At 37.7% G+C, this 22,429-nt stretch overlaps 1 protein-coding gene across 3 annotated transcripts in view; it reads right to left on the minus strand.

Annotated features, from left to right (window-relative positions):
• The window catches only part of GULP1 (GULP PTB domain containing engulfment adaptor 1), a 168,691-nt gene that overhangs the window by 90,793 nt on the left and 55,469 nt on the right, over positions 1–22,429 (minus strand). The gene's annotated exons all lie outside the window — the stretch shown is intronic.

Consider the following 22,429-nt stretch of genomic DNA (forward strand, 5'->3'; position numbering starts at 1 on the left):
CTCACTGAGATTTCAGAGACACAGAGCAGATGGTATTATACGTATACATGAAGACAAATACTACACACAAATAGGTTGGCAAGAAAGCTTTAAAATGAATGCTGACTACAAGACTCCATAAAAATATTCAGTTCATATTTGCACTGCCCTGTTTTGTGTCATTTAGGCTGTCAGATTATTTCAAGCTATCTTTCATCTTCACATGGGCTTGACATTGAAAAAAAAAATTTAAACATCACAATATAAAGATTCTTCTTGACCCAGGGATTCAATACTGAAAAAATTGCCTTCTATCAGTGCAACTACCTTCTTGCTCCAATTACATCAGACTGTATAGTAATTTCTGTATTTTCTTCACTTAAAAACACTGATACACTCTTAAATTCTTTATTTTTGATTCACAGTGTTATTTTAGAATTTTATTCTTTACCAACATTTTGCAGCCAAAAAAAAAAAAACCAACACATCCAGTGCTGTTCAAACCCATCCCATTTTGTAATACAGAGATTTTTCTTTTTCAACCATATGTAAAGATATTCCACCACTTCTTTCCATTCTGTTCCGATCTTCCAGCCAAAAGTTGCACCAGTGCCCTTCCTCTTTCTCTGCTCTCACAGCAGTCCAGTCAAAGGAGATAAAAAGGGGAGGGGGGGTGGGGAGGGGCGGGGATAAAAAAAAAGAAAAAAATTTAAAAAAAGAAAAAAAAGAAAATCAAAGCACTTGGTATCAGGTTATCTTTGAAATCAGTTAAAACATTACCTTTGCTTTGAATTAAAACAAAAGTTAAGCCAGTATTTCAAATGTCAGCATCAAGATGACTGACAAATTCATTTAAGATACTTTATGCAGCTCATGAACACTTTTTGTTGTGCTTGCCCCTCTTTTTCAAATAATTACGTTCAATACCAATTAAAGCAATTATATCCCAATTTCCATGTAGATAGTTGCTACTTTTCAGATTAGAACTTGTGGGCAATTACAGCTAAAAAACACCTCCAATTTATTTTCAAATAATCACTGATGTGGTAGGACTTCTTTTCCATACAATCCTGCGAGAATGAAGGAATAATCCCTGTTTACCTGAAGTACAGTGTAGTACCCTAGATGTGCAACCAACCAACATTTGTTCTTTGAAGTACATGCACCAGATCATTTTTGGTTTATGTATTTTACTGAGTATTTAAGAAGGGAGGATGCAATGAAATAAGCAAAGGTAGCAGGATATACTTTTGTGGTGGTGCATTCCCCCGCTTCTACTGGGCCGCTCGTTGATCTCAGAAATTCCCATGAAACCTCGGCCTTGGTGTACTGAGTCTGACAGTTGAGCGCTCCTTGACCGTATCAGAAACTCTGCATGGCTGAGGCTGGGAACGTACTCCCACTGCCTGGCCCAGGCGCCGTCTTATCTGAGTTGTAACTCAATTGTAACAACACTGAAACCTTCAGAATTTTAGTCACTACCACCTCGGACTGTGGCCAGGATGGAAATTTACAGATGACTAAAGTCAATCATCTTGTGACCCTACAAACAGTGGTCCCAAGTGAGACCCTCTGAGCTCTCCTGGACCGCAGCGGGTTGCGCCCAGCATCTCCCCCTGAGTGGGACGCCTCTCAGAGCTCACAACCTCTCGGGTCTGCAATATTCAGAGGACCATCGCCAGCTGGCACGGGACCTGGGCTGCAATACTCCTTGAGGCTCAACCTTTCGCCCGTTGAGAGATGCCAAGACATTTTATGTGAGTATTTCACTGAACTCGAGGCGGGGTTTTAACAGGTATATCTTTGTATATTTATCTATCTTTGCCTCTGTGTGTGTGTGCATGTGAATTGATGGAAGTATCTGCTAGCAAATACACTCTGCTAAAATCTTGTGATCTATCTTAAGATTGTGAATGAACTTTAGACTGCTGCTAAACACATATAATCCCTTAGACATACACCGTTGACCAAGTCTGGGACTAGGGGTAGATCTAGCCGGGTCTTCTCTGAACCTAGTGACTCAACGGGAGGGTCTCCCTTAACCTTTTCATCCTCGGCCTCTGTATAATTCCAACTCAATTCTAACACGATACCCTGGTTTCGGCTGGGATAGAGTTAATTTTCTTGCTAATAGCTGGTATAGTGCTGTGTTTTGGATTTAGTATGAGAAGAATGTTGATAACGCGCTGATATTTTAGTTGTTGCTAAGTAGTGCTTACACTAACCAAGGACTTTTCAGCTTCCCATGCTCTTTTCCTTTGTACGCTTCATCCGTGTAGTGATAGAGTGAACCTTGCCATCGAACTCTGTTGAGCTTTTATAAATTTCTATTAAAATCACTTTCTGCTAATACCTTCAACAGTGATTCTTTGAGCGGCCTCTAAACCATTCGCGACAACTTTCCATCTAGTTATTTTGATACTAAGTCAAGAAACAACGCATTTGGTACACTAGACAGTAGTTCTTAACAGCAAAACTGCAGAAGCCTTACATACACACACGGCCATTCCTGCTGGCTGCCTTCACTATCAGCAGTGCTACGCAGAAAGCTGCAGATACACAGAGGTCAGTGAAGCCAGCAAACACCGGTAAGGGCTCTGAAGTCCTAGGAATGATTTCAGCAGCATCAGTGGAACTGGCAATGGCGATACTGGGGCAATTCCAGCAAGTAATAGCTCACCCATGAGGGAGTTTCACCAAAACCTGCCAACATGCAAGCAATTCTCTTCACAGAGAAGGCACAAAGTAGGACTTTCAACAGTGTAAATGATGACAATCAATTCAGTTTAAATGAAGTACAAGCAGTGAAGAACATTAGAATTTCAGCTTTCAGGGAACTGACAAATGTGTTTAGCTTAGAGGTTTGCTTTCACAGGGAACATAGGCAGCCTATTATATAAGCTTAGGATATATAAGCAATGGCAGAACTTTGTTCAGGATGTTCACCTTGTTCATGAACTATTACAGTCAGTAAAGAAAGCAGTTTTGAGTAAAAAGAGTATGCTTTCCCTCTTATATACCTCCGGCAGTTGTCTTGCACAGCACTAGACCAATCACTTCAGTTCTCCTGCACGATGGGATCATAGCAACTCCTTTTTCAGAACCTTTGTTTTTAATAGTGTATTCCTGTCCTCATCCAAGAGAACACTAAGTAACATTTGAGATGGCTTACCGAGTAGAGGATCTCCTAAATAGAGACTATGCACGCACATCATGAGGCTGTTGGCTGGTCACATTTCGAGAGATCACCATTCAAGTATTTTGTTTAAAACAGAGTGTAACTGAGTATTTTAACTGTTATACCTGACGTAAGTATTAACTATTAAAAGATTGCATAAATTTGCCCAGCAAACGTGCTAAGATGCAACGAAGTTCTTAATTGTTGCCTTGTTTCTTCCAAAGATTGGGAAATGTAATATGTTTTTCCTCATGAAAAAGGATGTATTACCATTAAAGTAATCTATACTAATAAAAGTCAAAATTTATTGACTACTTACCTAGAAATGGACAGTATTTTGCTAAAAGTGTGTTCATAATTTCAATTCCAACAAAACATCAATAGAAGAAAATACGTAAATAGCTTAGGCAATAACTAGTATTAAAACACTTAATCAGTGTACTTCTACTTATCACAGAAAATGTTATTAAACAGGGAAAGAAAAAAATTAGCTACACTTAACTGCTTTTAAAATTCCCTCAAACTCTAATATGAACAACTTCATCAACATCTCAGATGCAGAAAAAGCAGATGGTTAAATGCCCCATAAAATTTTGCTATTAAAAAAAAAAAAACAAACCACCAACCAAACCACAAGGCTAATTTCAAATTCCTCAGTTGGGTTTGGGGCAAGAGGGTGATTCAGACTATCGTGAGCAGCACTGGTAAGTTCTTGATCAAGACAAGAGCAAAGTTGTAGTTAGATATATCTGTGATATCTTTGCTCACAATATTCAGACGAACAAACAAAACTATTAGGACAAAGCAAACTGTTCTCTGATCATGGATGCTAGACAGGTTTTCTGGTAGAATATGATTTTGTTTCTGACAATGCTTGACATACAAAGCCACTGGAAGAAACTGAGTTGCAAAACAGTCTGTTAAAAGCTTGTAATGAAGTCAAAAGGAAGGTAAATCAGAAAATCCCATGATGGTACAGGGAGCCATGTGCAGATGGGGGGAGTCCTTCCTATGAAACCACTTGTTTAGAAAGGGTAAGACGGTTGTAACAATCAGAGGCATTAGGGAATAGGACTTACTCATCACTTAGGAAGACATATCTATGTAAAGAATGTTTCTCCACCTTACTCCTAGAGTTTTCTTCAGCTTTGTCCAGAAACCAAACCCTACTAGGAAATACAAACCTGCATGTGATTTTACAAAATAGTTAATTGACAAAATATTAAAAGTTCTGACAGGTATAAACTAGGGAAATTTTGGGTTATATCAGGTTTTTTCTTTTGGGGCAGAGAGAAAAGAGAGAGGAAAGGGTTAGAAAATAGTTTTATTAAACCAACAATAATAAAAATATAAATAACAGCCAAACATCCTGGGCTGGGGACACATATAACATTGTCAGTCTGAACAGTGACATGGTCATCTGGCATGGGACGTTGAGTATTTAAGCTGCCATATCAAACTTTAAACAGTAACAGGGGAAAGCAAACACCTTAATCTCCTTTTCCCTTTGTCTTCACTGTCATTAACCTCTTACTTTTCATGGTGAGGTGCTTCTCACAGTGAGGAGGAAACTGCAAAATGGCAGGGGATGCAATTAAACTAGTGAATTCGGTGGCTGCGGTATTTGTAGGCATTTGGACTGGTGAGTGCAAGGGTGATAAGATTTGAAGCTGAAATCATCACCTCCGTAATTACTTTTTAACACTAACAATACTGCTGGTTGCTGTCTTCTATGCTTTATGCAGCAAAGGAAGCCGAACAAAGGAAGTGAAGTGGCAGGCTTCCAGCTTCCAGCACAAGCAACCGCAGTCCTCCCTGGCTGCTGAAACAGCACCGAAGCTTCCACACAGACATCTTTAAATGCCTGCGGACTCCTTCAGAAACGTATTTTGATACGTTTTCTAAATTTAGATCTGTGTCAGATAAGCCAAGAGAGGGTGCACTTAGGAAGGGGATGAAACAAACCACCAGTGTAACTGGTCTCATTTGTCTCTTATTTCCTCTTAAAAATTGGGCATTCCTCAGGAGTTATTTGGGGTTCCCTCCCCAGCCAGTCCCTTCAAATGGCATGGGCTATTACAATTACCTGGGCTGAACCTTTTTTTGTGTACCTCTTTTTCATTCCACAAATAATTCCTCCAACAAAACCTCCCTAAACCCCCCAACTTGCACCCATCAACTCCCTTTTAAATAAATAAAAAAAAAAGTAAAATCTCCCTTCCCTCCCAAACACACACAGTTTCCATACAAGGCCAAATTTAGCTTCAGAAGACCTGAAAATTCAGACTCTTTCCTCTCTCAGACCTCAGCCTTTCAAGCATATTGTATAACATTTCTTAAAGAATGTCTTAAACCCTGTTTTCAAAAGGGCCTCAGCACACAGGAATGTGTGATTCATTGGCTTGCAATGAAACACAGGCTTATAAAGTTACTTCTGAAGGTAAGATCAGAAACTTTGGAATATGGTTACATCTTTAAAATTCTCTTTCGGAGTTAGAGCAAAACACCATGAAAATATCATCCTGATATGACATAATGAAGGAAAAAATTATAATATAAAAGACTACATGAAGTGATACACAAAAACAAATAAACATCATTATATCATGATGTACTCCCCTTCCTTTTGTATGACAAGTAACTGAAACACTAACTTGCCACAATCCTTTCTCCTCTGAAACAGTAAAACCATAAGAAAGAGATGTTGACACATCAAGGAACAAAATTCAGTGCAGACCTGAACCTGCAGTCACATGCAGCCTTTCTTAATGTTCAGGAAGCAAGCAGTTCCATTCACAGTTATGAAATTATTTGTGTCCTTTACATTTATAAGTGATAATAGAATAGTCTATAGGACTATAAGCAACAACAGCATTTAAATGAAATTTAGCACTATAAAAACTTGCAGGAATAATATCTCTTCCTTAAAAACACCACAGTGCTCTGGGCTACACCAAAATTGAACAACTTTCTGTCAACTGAAGTTCTTAGCCTGTGCTTGAGCTTTATAATTGCACAGAAGCACAAATGGAGTATAAAGGAGAGCATTAAGTTACTGGAAAGCTTTACTTTAAAAGTTTTATTCATCTCAGCATTTTCAAAAGCATTCATTAGCCAGAATCAAGTTCTAGGCATACCTTCTGGCTGGAGGCAAATCTGCAGAAGTCCAAGGTTAATTCTTATAATTTTTCGCATGTGCAGAGAGGCGGGCGAACTGATCAAGAATTCGCTTTCTAATGCTCTCATCTCCCCACTACCAAAGTATACCTTGCTATTGAGATGATGATATTCTCACTGGGTCAGAGCTCAAACCACAACTCTGGTGGACTGGCAGCTTGCAATGCTGGCCCTAGAGCCTGCAGCAAGGGGGCATGAGAGAGAAGTGACCACCGGGGGCGTCACCGGGGGCTTTCCGAGTGCGGGTGAAGACAAGATGTGAAGAAGTGAAGAAGTGATCTGGCAAATACCAAAACAGCTGGAAACCACAGTCCTAAAATATATCTCACCTTTCAATATGCTCACTCTTCTGTGAAAGGGATGGGCAGGAACACCCTAATCTGAAGGCTAAAAATGTTCCTCCAGTCTGACAGAGATCACAGCCCCTGTCCTCCCCAAGCTCCTGAAACCAGCTGGAAGGTACAGAAGAATCACATATTTTTTGTCTCTCAACCAGTGTAAGCCTAGTACCATTGTGACAAGCAAAAAGTCTTTCAGACCACAGGTAAAGCATTTCTCATACAGCAGATCTGCCAAACCTAGAGGAGTATCCACAGGAACTCTGAGGACAAGCAGACAGACACAGCAAACATCAAACAGAGGCCAGGAACAAGAAAATCTATATGAAACTCATGCATTTCATAACAGTTTCCAAAAAGTTCAGGTAAGTGGCTTTTTACTCTCCCGTTTCCTAAAAATAACCTGCTCCTTTCAACAGGAAAAAAGAAAATGCAGATGAGTAACAGACGACAAGGGGATATCACTGAGACATCTGACAGCAAAAACAACTCCTTAGGCAAGGTTACCACTACCTTTTGTTTTACAGCAAGAAGAAATATCAACACCAAGAAATATAACAAGAATAAATTTCACTATTAAAGCAGAACTCTGAAGAAAATATGTTTAGAACTGCTGCAAGCACCAAAAAATCCTCAGACAAGTTGCTAATGATACAATCTCAAGAAAAAACAGAGAAATACAAAATTCAGTTGTTTCACAGAGACAGTTCTCTAGATCTGGCTTTTAAAGCATTAGAAAAGATATTTAAGTTAAAAAATATTGCATTTTTCAGCATATTTATTTGTAAACAATTATTTTGTATTATGCTTATCAATGATTATGCTTGATATGTATTAGCAGATTACACTACTCACGGAACAAACTAAAGTTTATACTGTACAAACAAAAGGAATAATTTTAAAAACAGGAATATTCCCTTCTTCCCAAACTTGTTATATTTTGCAAGAAAAATCGATACTTTTATTTTGTTCACTATGATAGAATAATCATAACAGGATACCAGAGGAGCTTCCCTTTTCCTCAAATCCACAAGCACCAGTGTCTAGTGAAACATGGTGAAGGATTTCAGTCATGTCAACCTAATTTTTACTCTGCTGTACAAGAGCTTACAGATGTGAGATGCTTAAGCCAGCAGAAAGGCTTTATACATGTTCCCTCTCAAAGAACTCAGGCACTTTAATCTGCTTCCAAAAGATAGACAGATGGCAAACACCTTGCTCACTTGCAGACAAGAGGGTCTGTTTTTGACATCCCGTTAGCCATTTGATCATCTACACGGAATCTGAACAAGATTTTTGCCTCTCCCACTACTTTCAGATGGATGATGGAGAGCCTAGGGAGCTTTGTTAGTGTTTTGTTTTTAACAGCAACGGAGTGAGATTCAGCGATGGGGTCCACCATGAACAGGCAAACATAGAACAGCTCTTAAAAATACTACAGTTCTGGTAGAAAGGATAGTGGACTCTTGAGCTTTTTGACTCGCAACATGAATAACTCTCCAAAATTTTACACACAGTCCTTGCTTGGATGGATGCATACAGTTAAAAGGAAAGATATGTCCTGACACTGAATATGGTTACTTCTATGTTGGCATCATCCTTTCTCCTCTGGAAGAGCTGATTCCTCCATACACAATCTAGAGAAGCTATTTATTTAATTACTGGCAAATTATTTTCAAACCCTCCATTGCATTTTCTTGGAGGGGGGGGTGAGGGGAAATATTTGAAATCTTCAGGTTTCCAAACAATAGCAAATTCTTTTTAACCTTCTGAAATTTTTAAGGTTATATTTATTGCATTCATTGCATTTTCACAATCACATTGTCAAAAGTGCCACTGACAGAAAAGGCAGAGATAGAAAGACTCATTAGGTATTCTAAAGGTAATCTCCAAATAAAGCATAACCATTTTAGAAATAACTTAGTTTAGTTCTGCTTACAATGAAAAGCTTATCCTATTTAGCAGATCCATTGTAGAGGTACAACAGTTTAACGAAAGGTACCATTTTACTACTCTACCAAAGTATATTTGGCCAAAATTGAAAAGTGCATTAGACATATCATTGTGCACACACACTCAACAGGTCCCATCAGACCACTCTACGTGCTTCCCTCAACGTGCATTAAACTTTGCATTAAACTTAACTGAAGTTCAAAAGCCGATTACTGATGTTCAAAAGATGACTAAGAGGAAGTGAAAAACCCAGATGTTTGTTTAAGAGAGAAGCAACCAGAAAATTCCTAGGTAGGTACCAGGGAACAACCAGCAAAAGAAGAATGAGGAGAAATGTGCCTGCGTCTCCCCACAAACCCCCCTGTATTATCTTTGCTCCTGTACAGACTTCACACTACACACAAGATGTTTTCTCTGCTGCAGTCCTCTCTCCAGGAGCTAAACAGGCTTGCTCCAATTTATTATAGATGCAAAATGAAAGACGCTCCCTTTCCCTAGGAGCTCTGAACTATGACACTACAAATGGTTTTGTAACTCTTTGAAGTCATAGTTTGGGTTGTTTTTTTTTTAATTGTAAGAGCTTTTTCGGGTTCGTTGTTTTTTTTTTAGCGTACAAGATCAATACAAAATTAACAGAGCTCGTCCTCTTATGGAAATGAGAAGTATATGCTAAAAAGTTGTAATCACGTCAAAAGGAGGGGAAAAAAAGAGATTATAACATTATTTAAACTTATTTACCTGCAGGACTTCAAGTCTGTACTATTATACCTTAATTAATTTGGGGACCCTTGTTCCACAACTCTCCCTAAAAGGAGAACCAGAACCCTGTATAAACTCTAGGCAAACAGACTGCTATGCAGAGTGTATATATACTTGCTTTGATATCTTTTGCAGTCCAATTCCTATGATCCCTTCCCTCCCAGTGCCAAAGGTCACATGTTGAAAAAAAATCACTGCCATACAAATTTCTAACAACTGATTTTCTCATAACCGATTTATTAACATATTACATACTTCTGAAACAATGACATACAAAAGTGTCATTCATTTAACAAAAGTTAAAAAAATGTCATTCACTTCATAAAGACTTTTAAAATCCGTGATACTGAACACAATCCCTTACTATTAAAGTCAATAGATTTCTCATTAATGTTAATACATTCAGAATCATTGCTTTAATCGGTTAGCCTCAAGGACAGCATTAAGTTGTATTTATACAGATGAGACTGGCTTTATTAAGTAATTTCAACAGTTTTCAAAATTGAGAAAAGTTGGCAATATCCATTTCGGCACTTCTACTAAATGAATCTCAGAGTGAGTATTATTTTTTAGGCTTTATCATATTACATTCGTTTAGCTTATCTTCTTTAGCCCTTCTGAATACATTCTGAAGAATCCCAACATCTCGACAAGGACATGATATGAAGTTAAAAGCACAGATATTAAACGGACACAAAAGCATGGGAACCAAAATCAAGTTTATGACAAATTAATCTCCTCATCTCTGTCGTGTACATCAGGTATGTGTTCAAATAGTTCATTATAATGTGTATTAACTAGAAACATTCAGGTTTTGCACACTATTATAGTTATTATGAATCTTATTTCGAGCTTTTGGTAAGTGATCCATCCTAAAGTAATTTAGCAGAAGTTACTGAGATACAGACTACTATATAATAGAATTTCCAAGCTCGCAAGACTTGAATTTCTTCAGTTTTCCTGGATGGGAGTGCTCTGTATCTTTTAACACAGCTGGGACGAAGGAGAATGTGTAAGTGTTTAAAAGCATGATAGATCAGCAAGTTTAGACTCAAACATTCATCGCATCACACACAGAACAGTACTGGCTACTTGGGACCAAGAAGACACGATTCCAGTCCCTGCTCCAATTAACTTCAATGTAGTTGAAACGTGCTGCAAGGCTAACATCATGTTCACAGTTTGTTCAGCTTTGCATAGAAAAACCCTCAGTGAGACATCTCCACCATTTGAGGATGAAAGGGTGTCTTCTCCTGTCCTTTGCAAGTGTATGATACTTTGATGATGATCCTTAAACCACTTTGCATAGCAACTCACTCCCCAGGTAGGCACCAATCTGTGCTGAACCTCCAGAACCAGAGAAGAGAAATAAATACAGGTCATCCTCCTAAGTATACGGAGAAAATTCAGACGACTGCTAACAGCAGATTCAGCGACTGATCCCATAACTGAACTACTGGATGTAAAAAGAGAGGGGTGTGAAAAGTAGGTACCAACACCTGCGATGTTTTCAAAGAAAGTAATTTTTAGGTTTTTGTCTTGAAAATTTGGGAAAAAAAAAAAAAGAAAAAATCACCAAACCCCAAATTTCAGAACAACAGTGTTTAAAAACTAGAAATGGACCCTTGCCAGAAAGCTTCCTATTGAATGGCTTAAATGCCTATGTCAGGCATTTATTTTCCCTTTCTTTCTATACAGATCTGAGCTACCAACTCTGGGCTATGGCTTTGGGTACAGCGACTAGATTCGTAAACACTGAAGCAAAACTGTAACAGTTTCACAGCACCTCAGTCCTTTCAGAAATCTAAGCTTCGCTACCAAGGTTTCAAGAACTCAGCGTATGGATTCACAGTGTATCAAATATGACCCCATTTAAACCAGATTTTCAAATGTATTTGTGCAGGTGAAGACTGCAAGTTAATTGCACTTGAACTATATTCACCCTTCTTTAACATCTGTCCCTACCAGTCAGCACCAAGCATCTGAATATCCAAGTACTTGGAAAGCACAGCTCGCAGGGGCTAACAGCTGTCCTCCTGTATGAAGAGCAAAACTCCACCAGCGTGCATATACTCTTTCATGAGATCCTTGTAACATGTAGCCATAGAGAATCTTCTCCTAGACAGTTATCACCAGACACTATTTCAAGAGAAGAAACTGCAGCAAAACCACAGAACATAAAACGACTCTCTACTGCATTCATGCACTTGAGAAAATGCTGCTTTCAAAAATCAAACCTAGGAGTCAGCTGGTGAAACAAAATCAGAACCATCAACATAAAACTGCACCCTATATCCAACAGTTACACTAAACTACATGCTACTCTCTCCTCCTCCTTCCCCCAACAACATACATTGAAGGTTGCCAATTTTATGAATCACGCATAACTATTCAGATTACTTAAGTTACTCCCAGGACAATCACATAGAAATAATACTGGTAGTCGCTAATGAAAATTAAATTACTCCACGTTTTGGATTCATATACAAACACAACTTCATGAACACTTCTTGAACACTGCTTTTCCAAAACACTTTAATGTTGCTATACAATTAAAGAATCAACCATACAAGAGAGCAAGCTGAGCATCTCTACTGGTATTTATGTATTTCACGGAAGTTCATTTCAAAAGAAATAGCTAGGAGTCCTGAAAAAGAACAAGCTTGTGTGAAATTACAATCTTAAACAGTCTTGCTTCTAATGCAGTTTTAAATTTTTGTAAAAAAAAAATTGAGCACAAAGGTAATAATTGAGAAATGCAGCAACATATGAGAATTTCTGCAATAGGGAATAGTCATTATGAAGCCCAGAGCTATAAAAATCCTGCTCAAACACACCACATCTTTAACTACAGTTTTCTGTACTTTTCCAAAACCCATTCTGTTTTAATGGAAAACTTATGCAAGAAGACTCAAGCAAAGCTCATTCTTTGGAAATTGCTTGAACATATATGCACAAGCATATATATGCACTCTCAACTGGCTCACTGATGGCATGCAGACAAAAAGGACTGTCACTGAATTCTTAGAAACATCTTTGACTCTGCCTTTAAAAACACAAAAATTTAAGTAGCTGTTGCAGAACAGCAGCATCTAGGTCACTTGAGAAAAACTGTACTTCTCAAAGAAAGAAATCAGCATCTCAACAATACTGATGTAAACCACAACACAATTTTCTATGTATAAAGAAAATAATGAAGAAAAAAATAGTTCTGTTATGGTTGGGGGGGACAGAAATGAAAATCAAAATGATTAATTAGCAGTTACCTTGAAAACTGAAAGCATAAAGCATTATTTCAGCTAGGAGAGAAAATTACATGTGAAATTACTTACATGCCTTGATAAGCTGGAAAGGAACTAAAGAGGAAGTATTGTTGTAAGCTGGGAATAATGGAGACATTAAGTACTACAGTGTATTTGTGGAAAGAAGTTACCGATCACTCTGCCAAACTTCTACGCTCCTTTTCCTTCACTTTGTTTATGACTGTGAGCATGCAAGCTCTAATTTGTTTCTTGAACTACCTATATTTAAATCTGTTTGGAATTCCACTGCACAAATGATTGCACAAAATCAATCTCACCTTTCTATTTAATCCAAGAATATGTCTCTCTGCTAATTGGATTTTCAAAAGTATACCTTACTGGTCACAACTCAGTGATATTTTTCAAAAAAGGGGTAGCTTTGTGTGTTTAACCTTCTAGAAATCACCCTTTATTACAACCAGACTCTGACTTCTTAAAGAAAGCACAAGAACTATTAATACCAGCAGTGTTTTAAAACTCCATGAAAGCGTGCCTACTATAGGAGGCAAATTAAAATATTCTTCTCACTTTGTAGCGCCTTCAGAAGGAGAATATTGCTGAAACTGCCAGTATAAGAATTCTTTTCAAGCAGTAAAACCTCAACAATGCTGTCACTGAAACCTGAATGGCTTTAACACCCAAACTAGGGTCTACACCAGTTAGTAGGTATTAACTTTTCAAATGTCGTTGGTATCAATGGGAAACAAAATGTATTTTGCAGTCATAATTTACAACACACATACGTAACCAAACAGCAGGACTTAATAAGCAGCCAGAAGGAAAAATGTGATTTGAAAACAACCTTAAACTAAAGCAAATGAACCAACCCCTGAATTTCCTTCCCTGGAGAGTTTCATAAGCCACACCCATGCTCCCTTCCCCAGGGGATAAAAAAATAAGTAAGTCAGAACTAATAAGCCAAATTATTATTTTTTTTTATGCCAAAGTAATGCTGGAGCTAAAACTGGTATAACAAAAGAAGGTAGTTGCTTTTTAATACTGGGGAAGCTGCTTCCTCTCCCATAATGCTACTTAGCATACATGAAAACTTTTCAACATAGGATGTAGAAGCACCCATCGACATTAGCTGAAGTTCACAAGTACTCCTACGAGATCATTATCATTCCATCTTGTAGAGGCATAAATTAAGACAGAGAAACAATATGTGGCCTCCCAACTGAAAGAATTTGACAGCTGCAGTAAAACCCAGGACTTCTGAGTTTCACTGTTTAAGGATTTCTCTAAACTGAAAATATTTTCTAGCAGTTATTCAGCACATTAAAATGAAGATATTTTCCTGACAAATTTTTACAGCAAGCTTAGATAGTTCCTCTTTCATTTATAGGGAGCATAAAATTACTACAGAACCAGAATATAACTTTTCAAACACAAGAACTCACTACTATTTCATTAACTGATATCTAAGTGGAGGTTTCAAAGCAGAAGGGGAAAAGTGGAACTACAAACAGGACAGGGTGCCAACTTCCACTAATTTTATGGCCCCGTTTCTCATGTTATGACTAGTAACATAGCTAGGATCAACAAAAGGGGACGGATGACACCCCTATCTGTTCCCCCACCCCCTCAAGGTAAAGGTTACTGTGAGTAATGGTAATACTGTGAGTCACTGAATTTGTACATATCTGTGGCACACACCATGGATTCTAGTGAAGCTCTACAGTAAGCTCACTCTCCCCACTATGCTTTTGGGATCCTTCACAGCAGTAGGTACTCTGTCTTTGAAACGGTCCTAGCCGGCCATCCAAGCTTAATGAATTCTCTTTATATTGTTGGCATCTCATATGTCTTGCCGTTAGTTCACTTTTCATTTAACTAATTTATATCCAAAGAGTTTCTCCACCAACAGCCTGGAATAAAAGCAGGAGCAATTCACCACCACACCCTGAATTCTGCTCAATTACCTGATTCAGGAAATAATCATACATTTACCACACTATTTTCTTCAGCTATTTGTTGCTATTTGCATTCAGCATAATGACTTCGGGTTATTTGTCTTTTTATTGCTATTTCACACTAAGGGGAGATCTTGTCTTCAAATACTTTGTCACTGTATTATGTAAAATGTTTGCAGTCTTAAGATCTTGCAGGACTGGTCTAAATGCCTGATACAAATCCAGGTTTGCACTGTTACATAGCTTCCTGTCAAAAGGATGGTATTTGCTTTTCACCATTTTCTTTTCCCTTTTTTTGGTTAAAGCAAAAGGGAACAAATGCACACACAAAAAAACCCAAACCTTTCCTATGCATCTCCCATAGGGTGCTCTGCATGAGATAAGCATTTTTGCCACGAATTCTCCTCCACATACCACCTTCAACTATACCCAACAACTTACATTAGAGAGCTAATTTTTTTTACACATCTGCATTCTCGCACCGTGTCCATAGTGTCCAGCACTGAATAGATTCATTCACAAGAAACCAAATCTTTGCTTTGCTCATGGTGATGAGCAACCTTACTTGTGACATTTACACCTATTTATTGATTTGCCTGTTTTGTGACTACTCCATTACAATATGTTGATCAAAAATATATAAACTGATAGATCACTGCATTAGAAGATCTGCACTTTTCATCCCAAAGTGTCCTGGTTTTGGCTGGGATAGAGTTAATTTTCTTCCTAGTAGCTGGTATAGTGCTGTGCTTTGGATTTAGCACGAGAATAATGTGATAACACACTGATGTTTTAGTCGTCGCTAAGCAGTGTTTATACGAAGTCAAGGACTTTTCAGCTTCCCACACTCTGCAAGCAAGGAGGTGCACAAGAAGCTGGGAGGGAGCATAGCCAGGACAGCTGACCCTAATTGGCCAAAGGGATATTCCATACCATATGACATCATGCTCAGCATATAAAGCTGGGGGAAGAAGAAGGAAGGGGATGGATGTTTGGAGCAATGGTGTTTGTCTTCCCAAGTAACCGTTACACGTGATGGAGCCCTGCTTTCCTGTAGGTGGCTGAACACCTGCCTGCCCTTGGGAAGCGGTGAATGAATTCCTTGTTTTGCTTTGCTTGCACGCGTGGCTTTTGCTTTACCTATTAAACTGTCTTCATCTCAACCCACAAGCTTTCTCACTTTTACCCTTCTGAATCTCTCCCCCACCGCACTGGGGGAGAGTGAGCAAGCGGCTCTGTGGTGCTTAGTTGCCGGCTGGGGTTAAATCACGACACAAAGTCAAAATTTTTTTTTTTTTTTGACCCATACAAAGAACCATCCTTTGATACTCCTTTTTACTTATCTGTATCATACCAGTTTCAAATTAGTACTTTTTCTAGACTCAGAAAGTCAGTAACCAATTTGTATACAACTTCATCAGTGATAAATGGAAAGTTGCTAGCAGACATTGCTATCTTCCCCTGTCAAAAAAATTAATTTCAAGAACTAGCTTTATTCAATAGACTTCTAGCCATCTGTGCATCTTCCTCTTCAGCAAGAGTTAATAAGCTGCCTTTCTGCTGTTGAAAAGATACCTACCCAATAGCATCAAAATTTGAGCACAAAATATCACTGTAAAGGACAAGAACATAGCTCAAATGCTCTGTGATATCCACCACTAAACTCTATGCTAGATTTTAGTGCAGTCCAAGCTGTATAACAATACAATTTTGTGATATTTCCAAGCACTAATTCAGCTTTATCATGTTATCAATCTGGGGTATTTTTAGGAGCAACGAGATCCACAGCTCCCCAAAAAGAAATAAAGAAATAAAAACTTGCCTTTAAATTTGCCTTTTTTTAAGTCATGCAACTGAGCTGAAACACTAACAAACTGCCACTTTCACTCCAGGTTAAAATACTGTGTTTTATCTTGTACTTGTCATGAAGCCATATCTACACAATTAACACGGCTTATCTGATCAACAGAAGTTCACTAACTGCAGTAAATCATTTGTCTAAGCTCATTGGCAGTTGAGTTACTAGGAAATCACCTGGTTTGGCTATCTGTTCTTCTTAAATATCCATATAGCTGCCATTATCATAATATTTGACACCTTCTTTAGACACGTAATAAGGGCTTGCCAACTTCATAGGTCAGAGTTACATTTTATAGATGGAAGAGCAAAGATACAGACACTGATATTCAGGAGAACACACTTCTACCATTTAGCAGTAAAGGATAGAACACACACCGGAGAGACCATATTTAAAAGCATATATTAAAAAATGCACAGAATCAGGTGCTGGGAACCAAACACCTGGAAACATGCTCCGTGTTTTGAGAGAACACCCACAAAGTAAAACAATCAGAGGTGTAGAAGAATATTCAGATGCAAGTTTTTATTTTGAACAACTCAGCAGAGGGGAGAGAGCTAATACTGGCAGTTTTAGATGAACACTGTTGTTCAAGGAATCTGTTGAAACATTGTGTGAATGACAATTGACAAAATATACAGTGCCTTAGTGATAAAAAATTGCAAAGCACTGAGCCATGTCATTTATTCAAAGGCAACAGAGAACTCTTCATAGATACAGCACCCACCCCTTAGGGCTGCCACCTCAGCCCTGAGCTGCTGACACGACTACTGCCAAAGGCAGAGGGGCAGTCAGGCGTATATGCTTAAGAGTCTTACATATTAATGTCCCTGTATAGCAGAGTAAACACATGATAATGGACATGCCTGAGAGTTACTTTCGAGGCAGTAAGTCTGCAAAAAGGATTAAATTCACCTAGGAAAATAAAACATTCTTGAAGAGGAAGGGATGAAGGCAGCATGTAGAAGAGGACCTGCGAGAGAATCCCTGCTTACAACCACACAACCATGAATCCCAGAGCAGCAGAAGGAAAAAAATGAATTTAAAATATGGTAAGTTAATCTTCATGTGTCTGATTTTTTGAAGTTTCTTTTAAAATGCTTTTATTTTAGGTGCTACAAACTTCATAGAAGGACTTCAATCATTTTTCAAAAAAATGCCCTACTGTTAAAAACAGTAATACAGTAGGCCTTTGTTTTCTGTTATTCTGCATCATTGAAACATGACCTATTTGGCTATCCAGGACTGATTTTTCTTTCATTTGTGGTTTTTGGTTTTTTGTTTGTTTTTACATAGACTAAAATGTAAGTGTTCCTGTCTGTTAAAGTAGATTTTGGTTTAAATCTAGCAGGATTCAATTACATTTATTCAGAAATCTCCTTTGTTTGGATTTTTCGTCTCCATCTTGAATTCCATAGTCACTTAAAAATGCAAAAAAGAGGTGTTTTAAATAGTATACATGTCTAGTGAGCCAATTAGCTAAGTTTTTATTAGCAGCTAAATCATGTATCAAGTTTTTGAGCTGTCAAAGTAGAGACTTACATAAAACCCCTCAAAATGTTATGAACGAGGCTGTCATTTACAGCCTAGACAATATTTAGGTGAAGCAACACATCTTTGCTCACATTGTTTTTCAAACATTTGTAAGCCTAGTTGGTCTTTGTACTTCCATTCCAGGAGCAAGTGAAAGCGTCCCAACTACGAAAAGAGTTAATAAATCAGGAAATAAGGTTACAGAACTGCGGAAACATCACTGCTAATATACCCAGGACCTTCAATACACTTTGGGTAGCTCCAGACTTCCCACTTCTGTGGTACAACACAGTTAAAGGTGAGGATGAAAAGGAAGCGGCAACTTATTACAAAAAGGAAGTAATCCAAATGGGGGGAAGGCATTTACTGCTTTTATGTTTATGTTATTATTACCTTTTTTAATTTAGTTATGGTACTTCTGTCTGTAAAAGGCCAGAATCAAACAGCCTCATAACTTAGATTAACATGATAAACAAATCTGTAAATCTTCCAGTTCTGGAACTGAATTACAGGCAGTGATTTATAAATATAAAACCAAATATATAAACAATGACAAAATAAATACAACATGAATTACAATACAGTACCTTGATTCTTAAGAAGAATATTACATGTTTTCATGCTAAATGCATAACCATTGAGATGTGAAATGTAATTCTTTTCCTGTCTCAAGAGCAGTCAAAAAATATTGCAGTTGATCTTTTCATTCCAGGAGGACATAAAAAATAGAAAACCCTTCATACTTGTTAGGAAGTTAACTTTAGGGAGAGAGATCTTAAAAATAAAGTAATTTATAAATGAAAATAAGTGGCAACAGATTGCATTTGGAAGTTTAGAACGAAGTCTTTTTCAATTTCACATATCATGTAACGGGTGTCAGATAAAAAAATAAAAGAAATTACCTAAGTATCTGCTGCGGAAAGTCACGGAGCTGCTTACCACAGATGGATTGACTGGTTTTTAATTTAATGCTTTACCATGACTCAAAAGTATGGAAAGAACAGACTTGCATTTAAAAATGGGATTGAGGTTAGATAGAGGAGGGCTGTATAACTTCTCTGTCTACATCTCCACTACAAAGAATAAAACATACTATAGAGTTGTCTCACAAGACCGTTTGAGTTAACCTCTGATACTTAGATTCATCTGTTTATTCATAGTAAATGCAGAATGTGATAGTCATTATGTATTCCTAATAAGGCCAGATGTCATCTTTTTTGTAGGTAAGTAAAGCAAGGAAGCGAGTGGTTTTGAGAAGGAATTTCAATAGCAGAACATCATTAACCCAAGTAAGTATTTAAATAGCGAACGGGCAAACTAGAGACACGGGGATTTCTTCCAAACACAGTTCAAGCAATATTTGTGGTTTGAAGGGGCAACTGGGAAGAACCACAAATGCAAGAACAAAATTAAGTTTTTGTTTGTTTCTTTTTTTAAACACAGATTACATGTATTCAGGCTGTTGACAGCCTTTTTGGAAACCACTTAAGACACACCTATCTCCACGTGTCATACTGGAGAGTGATTGGCTGGGACACCATTTCATTCCTTGTGTCATGCATAAAGTCAACCAGGCTATTCTGCTAGATTACAATAAACTGTAAAGACTGGAGTGCTGATGCAGCAGGGCATCCACGAACTTCGTCAACTGCATCAAGTAGGTTCCCTGGCTGCTGACACTTCTGAATGACAGAGCAGATCTTGGTACCGATGAACCCCTTTCTTCTATAGGCGAGTCCTCAGTTCTTATGGATCTTTAAATTAACAGGGATAAAGCAGCTAGAATTACATGTCTCAAACATACCTTAAACTAAAGGGTAATTAAAGTTTGACCTTACACATTATGCCAAAAGGCACTGCAATGCACCCATTTATTTTAATAATACTGCAAAAAGTTTGAGATACATAATTTTAAAACATTTTAACTGCTTGACTTTCAGAGATGCTAAAGCCTAATGCTGAACTAAAAATAAAAATAATGCAACCTAGAAGCAAGTTAAAAAAAAAGGATAATTGCCTATAAAGAAGAATTTAATTAGAAATGTGGCAGAATCTTCACCTCTTGCAAATTTTAAGAAGTTTAATGGCCCTCTAAAAAGGAATGACTCTTTCCCAAATGGCAGGATGCCTGTAATACCGGTGATTGTAAGAAGCTCAAGGTAATACCTTGAAACAGACCTGGAAGAAATTTTACAGTTTGAATCATTTAGCTGCAGCCTTGGTTGGCTCCTTGCCAGTACCACAGGCAATAAAGGCAACCAAGAAAAAGCAGTGATAAAACCAGTCTAGCTGTTTGGAAGGGGAAGCAGAGATCTAGCGGCAGACAGACAGGAGGTATGGCGGCAGCTTGGCAGAAATAGCAAAGGAGAGAAACGGAGCTTTAAATAAGCAGATCATGGTCAACGCTACCAAGCATAGAGATTTTTACTGGTACACCAAAACTGGTTATGTCCCCTAAAAAAAGGATCCACTTTTGAATCAAGAAAATCAACACAATCAGGCAAACACCTTGCAATTAAGACTAGATTTCACTGCTTTTCTTGTAGACTTAAAGATCTATAGGAAAAATTTTCAAAATCCAGATTGTGTACATAATGCCTCCGCCCTCCTATTTGAACACTATCTTAGTATATTTTACTAAACCATACAAATACACTATACAAATACAAAAATGGTTTTAATTGTTTTAAGGGAAAAAATCTTTTTAATGTATATGTTTATTAGTTATACATAGTTATTATTACTTATTAAAATGTACAGATGCAAACCATGACCCATCAATTTACTTATCACCCTATGAGATAACGTTTTGTACAGTTTTGACTTAATCACATTAAAGTACAGCTACTTAAAAAACAATCTAGACAGTAGCTTCTGATTCTTTTAGAAACTTCATTAATGAACTTTAACTACTCACCACGTAGCTGACTGAAAACCACTTCACAGAAACATAGCCATTCAAACACATTTAGCTCTGATGTTATTCTATCATTAGTCCCGTAAATAGTTTTACATTTGATTTAACGCACTCTTGGAGCAGTCGTGCTCCTCACTGCCTTCTGTCCCTAAACACTTACTCCCACTTACATTGCCCTTCTCCTGCACTGGCACAAGCACTCCTGCATAGCCAACTCTTTCAGGAAGCTGGGCAGGGGAAAAAAAAAAAAAAAAAAAACAAACTATGTTGAAGTTTTCTCCTACCACGTGCCAACAAAAAGTAAAGGCTGACAATAAGCATTAGAAAGTGGAAGAAGAGCAGGACCGTCTCTGCCAACTTCCACACTGGCTTGTACTGTGGTACTGAACTGAAAACCACAGCATTAATGTACATAGGAAATCTTTCAGTAAATAACGATCTTTTCTTGGGTGAAGTGACAGTCACCCTTCAGTCCACAGAGGGCCTGTGCCAAAAGCAGTAAGGAAAGACACGAGTCCAGTTCATTTATCCTCCGGCTGCCTCCTTTATACAGCATTCTGAGACATCAGCTCAGCTTGACAAAACCATTTAGATGCTAACATGGAGACAAATTCTCTGTATCTTACAAAAATCGTTTTAAGTAACTAAACATAGCTCAGTACTAAACTTACAACAAATGTAAAACATCAGTAAATGCGAAAGTCAAAAGTTCATTAGCTTGCTCTAACCGCATGAAGACATTTTTATTATGCTCATTTATTTGAGTAGGCCATTAAAATATAAATCCAAATACAGAGTCTGGGCAAACAAATATTATGGCAACTTTGATGAAACAAAGCTTTTCCAATGAAATATTAAATGGCAATTCTGCGTTAAGTACAACTGCTTTCTTAATCTTCCTTAAGATTTTAACTTCACGTGCCTATTGAAAAAATGAACACAAGGGGCATTACCTGTCCCACTGGCCCCTCCTGCAGGTCTCTAAAGAGTACTTAACATAAATTAAGTACTAATTTATGGTATTACACTCTTGGACTTCCAAGTATCTCAAATTCCACTTCAGGGTATTAGGCCAACTGCTGTTTAAATTATGTGTAAATTAACTGAATCATGACCCTCTACTGGAAAAATCTGCCTTATAGATCATGTCCTTAGGGAGTTGAATGCTGTAATGACAACTTACCACTGAGCTAATCAAGAATCAGAAATGAAGTTAAAATTAACTAAAGCAGAGCCACTGGGGGGAAAAAAAAAAAAAAATCAATAGTGTTATCCAGCTGAACCAGGTCATGCATGCTAGAACCTCCTAGCTTTTACTACTGCAGTAAATTACTGCTGCAGTAAAAATAAATTTTAACCCTCTGCAAAATAACATAGGGAAGTTGAAACATTTCTTTTAACTTCACTACAGTGAAATTAGAACAGGTTCACCATTTTGGAGTTTTTAGACCCCGTCACTGGTCAACATCTGATTTTGATAATGCCAATGATTAATCCTGGCCCTAAAGATTCCTTTGTGCGA

Source organism: Calonectris borealis, chromosome 6 (genome assembly GCF_964195595.1).
Source record: "Calonectris borealis chromosome 6, bCalBor7.hap1.2, whole genome shotgun sequence".
In the NCBI taxonomy this organism is placed as follows: Eukaryota; Metazoa; Chordata; class Aves; order Procellariiformes; family Procellariidae; genus Calonectris; species Calonectris borealis.